Raw genomic sequence first — 7087 nt, 5'->3', positions numbered from 1 at the left:
CTCATGTGGGAGAATTAATCAATATCACAGTTTGGATTCGATGCGAAATTTCAATGACTAACAAGTTGAAATTCTTTTAACAATTATATATTTGTTGTATAAACAATAACTTATTTATTTCTGCAGTTAAAAACTTTCAAGAACAATAGAGCCTATATCATGACGACTTTTTCTCCAGACTTTTAGACGGCATTGTATATTGATCATAGATCACAAAAATGAAACAAAAATTGACTTTCTGGTTAAGAATACGTAATTGTGTGAAGACATGAGGAATAATTTGCTGAAAATATGCCCAGTAAACATGCAAAACTTTTACACTGTTGTTTCTCAAGAACACATATCTTCAAGATGGTTCCTTTTACCGTGACAACACACATATCTATTGTCAGTCACACATTACGCTGTGTGTTTTACTCGTTACAAGCAAACATTCCGATATTTGAATTGTACTGTAACTAGTGCTACATTTACTGGCGATGTTTTACTGTTAATACAGTCATGAATGATATTTCAGTTGAATAAATTGATATAAATACTTATATATTGTTTTCTTTTCTGATTATAGCCATATTGCTATGCAGTATAAATTTGTGTAAATTTTTGTCCTTAGATCATGCACATAGACTAAAGTTTCACGGTTTTGAAGTGTATGTAAAATCCGTATTGTTTATTATAATGTCTGATGATATCACTGTCCAGAATGTGTAGAATCACGTAAAATCAGACCAGCCATGAACAGTGGTTATTATACGCCCACAAAACGAAGTTTGGTGGTGGGGGGAGGTATATAGGAGTGAGCTTGGCGGTCGGTCGGTCGGTCCGTTGGTTTTCATGGTTTCCGGATGATAACTCATGAAAGGCTTGACCGATTTAAATAATGTTTTGTACACAGGTGTAACATCGGAACATACAGGTCAAGTTCGAATTTGGGGTCAGTAGGTCAAAGGTCAAGGTCACAGTGACCCTGAACAGTTAAACGGTTTCCGGATGATAACTTGAGAAGGCTTGGGCCTAAGATCATAAATTTTAGTGTACAGGTGTAACATCATAACATACAGGTCAAGTTCGACTTTGGGGTCTGTAGGTCAAAGGTCAAGGTCACAGTGACCCTGAACAGTTAAATAGTTTCCGGATGATAACTTGAGAATACTTGGGCCTAGGATCATAATTTTGGTACACAGGTGTAACATCATGAAATGCAGGTCAAGTTCGACTTTGGGGTCTGTAGTTTAAAGGTCAAGGTCACAGTGACTCGGAACAGTTAAATGGTTTCCGGATGATAACTTAAGAATGCTTGGGCCTAGGATCATAATTTTGGTACACAGGTGTAACATCATGAAAAACAGTTCAAGTTCTACTGTGAGGTCAAAGGTCAAGGTCACAGTGACTCGGAACAGTTAAACGGTTTCTGGAGGATAGCTTGAGAACGCTTGGGTCTAGGAGGCTAGTAGGTCAAAGGAAAAGGTCACAATAACACGAAACAGTTAAACGGTTTCCGGATGATAACTTGAGAACGCTTCGGCCTAGGATCATGAAAATTGATAGGGAGGTTGGTTATGACCAGCAGATAACCCTAATGATTTTGAGGTCAGTAGGTCACAGGTCAAGGTCACAGTGACCCGGAACATTTAAACGGTTTTCGAACAATAACTTCGGAACGCTTGGGCCCAGGATCACGAAACTTAATAGGGAGGTTGGTCATGACCAGCAGATGATCTGTATTGATTTTGAGTTCCAAAGGTCAAAGGTCAGAGTGACCCGGAACATTTAAATCTTTTTCGGACAATAACTTGAGACCGCTTGGGCGGGGGATCATGAAACTTCATAGGGGGGTTGATCATGACCAGCAGATGACCTCTATTGATCTTGAGGTCAGTAGGTCAAAGGTCAAGCAAGTTCAGCTTTGAAATTGGCTTAGTTCTGTGACAAGGCCATATTGTGGGGGTATAATTCGTCACTCCTGTGACAGCTCTAGTTTCATTTCCTGCAAGAACGGCAACGATATCGTATCTGTCAAGGCTCCAGGCCATGTCGTCCTAATCTCGAACCATAGCACTAGCATGTTCATTTTGCACCGTAGATATCCATAATGTATTTATTACTTACCAAGCTTGCGGAAGATCGGCGGTCTACCTGGGGTCTTTTTCCACCATAAAAAGCTGGAAAGTCGCAAAATGACCTATAATCTTGTCGATGCAACGTTAAACCCAACAAAAATAATCAATATGCTAACAAGGGGCTGATATACGTATATGTTAGTAAAAAATTACATAATGCTAACAAACGACTTACATCCAGGCTTACACGGATCTTACGAATTTACTACCAAATGGCTTACATAAATGCTAACAAGAGATTTACATACATTCTAATTAAGAATTGACTTGCATAGATGTTAATAAGGGACTGACAGTCATGCTTGTTAAGAACTTACATATATGCTCACAAGTGACTTGCTTAGGCTATATGCCAACAAAAGACTTCCATAAATGCTAACAAAGGACATACATACATGCTAACAAGAGACTTACGTGTTAACATGGGACTTACATGATAATAAAGGACTTACATACATGCTAACAAGAGACCTACGTGTTTTACCGTAGGACTTACATGTTAACAAAGGACTTACATACATGCTAACAAGAGACTTACGTGTTACCATGGGACTTACATGTTAACAAGGAGCTAACATACATGCTAACAAGAGACTTACGTGTTACTATGGGACATACATGTTAACAAAGAACTTACATACATGCTAATAAGAGACTTACGTGTTACCATGGGACTTGCATGTTAACAAAGAACTTATATACATGCTAACAAGAGACTTACGTGTTACCATGGGACTTACATGTTAACAAAGAACTTACATACATGCTAACAAGAGACTTACGTGTTACTATGGGACATACATGTTAACAAAGAACTTACATACATGCTAATATAAGACTTACGTGTTACTATGGGACTTGCATGTTAACAAAGAACTTATATACATGCTAACAAGAGACTTACGTGTTACTATGGGACATACATGTTAACAAAGAACTTACATACATGCTAACAAGAGACTTACGTGTTACCATGGGACTTGCATGTTAACAAAGAACTTATATACATGCTAACAAGAGACTTACGTGTTACTATGGGACTTACATGTTAACAAAGAACTTACATACATGCTAACAAGAGACTTACGTGTTACTATGGGACATACATGTTAACAAAGAACTTACATAGATGCTAATATAAGACTTACGTGTTACCATGGGACTTGCATGTTAACAAAGAACTTATATACATGCTAACAAGAGACTTACGTGTTACTATGGGACATACATGTTAACAAAGAACTTACATACATGCTTATAAGTGACTTGCATACATGCTAACAGAGGACTTGCGTACATTCTAACAAAGGACTTACACCTATGCTAACAAACGACAAACGTTCATGAAAAGACTTATAGAAGGGACGTATATGTGTGCTTACAAATGACTTATAGGCCTATAAGATAAGAAAGGACTGGCGTGCACGCTTACAGAAAAAATCGTGCTATCAAATGATTTTTAGACTCACATACGTGTCATACAAAGGACTCACATAAATGCACATACATTCTAATTGATTAAGAAAACACACTTGTTTTGTTTTAGTTGTTAAATATACAAACTATTATAATAACACGTATTCGAAAACAACGCATTTTCCTAGTCATTCTACATGTTACATTCTGAACCACAATTATAAAGTAACAAAATACTTATTAAGTTATTTTGCCAGCAAAAACATTAGACTGATCGATTTAAATGTTTATTAATATTGCTGGTAACTGGTTATTAAGATCTGTTTATACGTAAACTGAGCCAGATTTTAACATTACGACCTTAAAGTACATTAAGTTTAAAGCTACTGACTCAAACATTGAGAGAAATATTTCAATTTCCTTCAATACCTTGTTTTTGTTTGATGTGTTTTACATTTTAGTAGTACGGTCGCAACAAGATCTTTTTGGTGATCGTTTCATGGTGAAGAAAGACTCTGGGTGCTCATCCAATTCATTATTTCAAACACGGGAAAGTGCCGTGTTAGAACGTCTGAAGTTGGATAGCGACGCGGAGCACTCGAACCCACAGGGGTGCGTAGTTCTAAGTGGCTAGGCAATTTTTATCTTGGTAAATAAGGTACACCATGCACTTCTCCGTCGGTGTAACATATTATATGTAAATATTGCTTATAATTTGCTACTCTTTGATTCCAAAATATAATAAGGTAAAACATTTTAAGGTATACATAGTGCCCTTTTGTCGCTAATTTTCTTATAATGTTTTAAAAGTATAAATACGTTATGACCCGCCCGCTTAGCACAATAGACAGAGCGCAGATGTACGGATCTCGGAGTTGTGAGTTCGATCCCCGGGAGAGGCATATGTTCTCCGTGACGATTTGATAAATGACATTGTGTCTGAAATCATTCGTCCTCCACCTCTGATTCATATGTGGAAGTTTGCAGTTACTTGCGGAGAACAGGTCAGTACTGATACAGAATCCAGTAACACTGGTTAGGTTAACTGCCCGCCGTTACATAACTGAACTACTGTTAAACAGCATTTAAACCAAAAACAAACCAAAATAAATAGGTTATTGTGATTTTCAACGTATCTAACTTGAACTGTTATGAAACCTTAGAATAATGACTTTAGTCTATTATAATTCGTATTATTAGCATGGCTATATGCATTAGATTAAATATAATGAATGTAAAGATTGAAAACTGTGTATAGAACAAGATAGAGATGAATTTCAAAACAACGTTTAAGCGAGTAGCTTTAAATCTAAACTTTTTATCGACACGATCAAAGGTTATTTATTGGCCGGTAGAATCGTCCGATCGAATGATTTATAGGATCATTAAATAATGCATACACATAAAAGTTCATATCATAGTTTTGAAAAGTACTTGACGTGAAAGCATTACGAGTTCAGAAAAATATTCCAGTTTATTTTCAAACAATAGATAACAAAAAGAAAATGAAAGTGGATGGCCATTTTGTTGTGAACGGTTCCCCATTTCATGATAACTGAAAAGCAAACAACATTCACATAAGTGATACATTACATTGCAAGTACTATTTCCTTCGCCCAAGATGGGAAAAAAACTCAAATAACCTTTTTATTCTACATTTATTTTAATTTATTTAGAAATATACGTGATTCATTGAATGTTGTATTAATGAGTTGCGCCCGCCCGCTTAGCTCAGTAGGTAGAGCGTTGGTCTACGGATCGCGGGGTCGTGAGTTCGATCCTCGGGCGGGGCGTATGTTCTCCGTGACTATTTGATAAACGACATTGTGTCTGTAATCATTAGTCCTCCACCTCTGATTTATGTGGGGAAGTTGGCAGTTACTTGCGGAGAACAGGTTTGTACTGGTACAGGGGAACACTGGTTAGATTAACTGCCCGCCGTTAAACCCAAAACAAACAAACAAATTAATGAGTTGCACTTTCGTTTTTGCGACAAATAATCCTGATTTAAAAACGCATACATATAGCGCCTACTTCCGGAACATTTTCACACGTTTCGGGCTTTATCGTATGTTTAACACGGGACTGTAGAACCGTCCAAATACGGAGAAAAAAATAGGTTTTTGTACCCACATGCGTCCAATACGGTAATAATTATGTTTTACATTCACGTCACGTGTTGCAAATAAACGTCCACGACTGGATAAATAAAATAGATATAGAATAAATTTGATAATTAATACATTATAGCGAGCTCGAATCGAGCTTTACGGTCACAAAAATATACTTTCACACTTGTGATGGATTTAAAACTTTCGTCGAAAGTTATAAAAAACACGAAAACACGAAAACTCAACAATAATTTAATTTGTCGAGTTTTCGTGTTTTCGTGTTGTGTGTCGGTGGGGCGAAAACACGAAAACACGACAGATTTTACGCGAAAACTCGACATTTAAAGGGCGACGACACGAAAAATTTATCTGTCGAGTTTTTCTGTTGGCGGGTATAAATATGTCGTGTCGGCGCCCTTTATTTGTCGTGTTTTCGTGTTTTCGCCCCGCCGATACGACAACATGAAAACACGACAAATACATTGTTTGTCGAGTTTTCGTGTTGTCGTGTTTACGCCCCGCCGACACGAAAACACGAAAACCCGACAAATTAGGTATTTGTCGTGTTTTCGCCCCGCCGACACGACAACACGAAAACACGACAAATTCTTTTCAGGTTAACCCCCTCCTGACAGTGGAGTCACAGGGTCTTTCCCTTGTCATTTTTGAAATATAGGTATGAAATGGTGGTCCCTGCTGCATTTTTGTCCAAAATTTGAGATACGTTAAGGGGTCATGCCCTCCTATTTAGGGGCTCAGAGGGTATCCTCACGGACATTTTTGAAATAAAGGAATGAAATGATGGCCTCTGCTGCATTTTTGGGTCTAAATTGTGAAAAAAAGTTCCTTTGCCAAAATAGCTGGGTTGAATGCAACTTTGACGAGTACATGTCACTTTGAGGGTTGGGGTGGGGGGAATGGCACGGCCATCGGCCCCGGCCCAGGACCCGAGCCTGTACAAATAGAAAAATAATTACGTATATGAGTGGACCTCAATGAAGATTAACTTATTCACACGTAATATCCCCGTTAACCCCCGTACCTCAAACTTTGGGCTCAAAAATGCAGCAGAGGCTACCATTTTATATATATATTTCAAACATTTAAAGGCAGGAACGCCCTGACCCACCTAACATGAGGGATTACCTATGGTCGAGTATTCGTGTTGGCGGGTATAAATATGTCGTGTCGGCGCCCTTAATTTGTCGTGTTTTCGTGTTTTCGAGTTTTCGTGTTGTCGTGTTTTCGCCCCGCCGACACAACAAAACGAAAACACGACAAATTCTTTTCAGGTTAATCCCCTCCTGACAGTGGAGTCACAGGGTCTTTCCCTTGTCATTTTTGAAATATAGGTATGAAATGGTGGTCCCATCCAAAATTTGAGATACGTTAGGGGGTCATGCCCTCCTATTTAGGGGGTCAGAGGGTATCCTCACGGAC

The sequence above is a fragment of the Mercenaria mercenaria genome, chromosome 16, assembly GCF_021730395.1.
Source record: "Mercenaria mercenaria strain notata chromosome 16, MADL_Memer_1, whole genome shotgun sequence".
NCBI lineage: Eukaryota > Metazoa > Mollusca > Bivalvia > Venerida > Veneridae > Mercenaria > Mercenaria mercenaria.
This window is presented reverse-complemented; position numbering follows the sequence as displayed.